The following is a 1,083-nucleotide window of genomic DNA, read 5'->3' on the forward strand; positions in this document are numbered from 1 at the left end:
GTGTGTGGGTGAGGCGGTGGGGGGGGGGGGGGTATGCATAAACAGCACTTTTGCTAATGTTGATGCACAAATAGTGTTGGTATGCATAAACAGCACTTATCTGATGGATTTAAGAAAAGCTAACTCTGGTGAAGAGTGCAATCATTTTTGCCAATGCTTTCTCTCCAACGTAGCCCTCAAAGAGTTGTTGTTATTAATGTTATCCCTTTCAATGAGAACACATTTGCACTCCAACATCCATGGTTTGCAAATGCTTTTTATGGCTGCGATGATATGGAGCTTCACTTGAGAGCTATCCTAATGTTCAAACCTTTGACCATAATGACTTGGACGCCACTACTATGCAGGAACTTCTTTCCTTCTTTTTGTCATCTTTTGACACAATACAATTAAAATCACCTCCAACAATAGTTGGTAATTCAATATCATAGCAGCTGGAAATACCTTCGCACAATCTTCATGGAACAATGTGCTCATTACTTGTGTATATTGTGCCAATCCTCCAAGTTCCATTATCCGGAAGCCTTGTTAGCCCATAATGACTTGATTGTGCATCAACTCGTTGCTAAAAGTGATAGTATCTCTCTGTCACAACCCCGTTTGATTTACTCACCCACTGAAGGTTGAAAGTTTAAATCCCACTTGTTTCGAGCGGTGATGTCAACTTCTTTACGACTGAGCTAATCCATTCTCGTATCAACGAAATCAACAAAGAACAAGTTGTTCTCTTCAGCTATTGCTTTAGATAATTGTCCGTAACATTTTTGCCGAGACCTCGAGAATTCTAAAAAGGGATGGGTGCCATTGGGTACCTCAAGGGGGCATGATCTTGACGTCCATTCTATCTTCACATTCTTGCATTTTCTACGTTTCATCTCTACCGGGCCTAACTGAAGCTGCTCCAAAATGAGCCTTGGAGACTCCTTCCTCACCAGCTCGTGATTTGGTGGCACCAAGTCTCTTAGGGTCCGTTTGGGGCCACTTTTTCTATGCGGCGCGGCCCCAAACAGCGACATTTCTTCGTTTGGAAGCCAGATTCGCTGCGGTCGATTGCTGAAGTTCGCGGGCAGCGGGATCCCCCCA

Source organism: Phalaenopsis equestris, unplaced genomic scaffold, assembly GCF_001263595.1.
Source record: "Phalaenopsis equestris unplaced genomic scaffold, ASM126359v1 Scaffold200350, whole genome shotgun sequence".
NCBI lineage: Eukaryota > Viridiplantae > Streptophyta > Magnoliopsida > Asparagales > Orchidaceae > Phalaenopsis > Phalaenopsis equestris.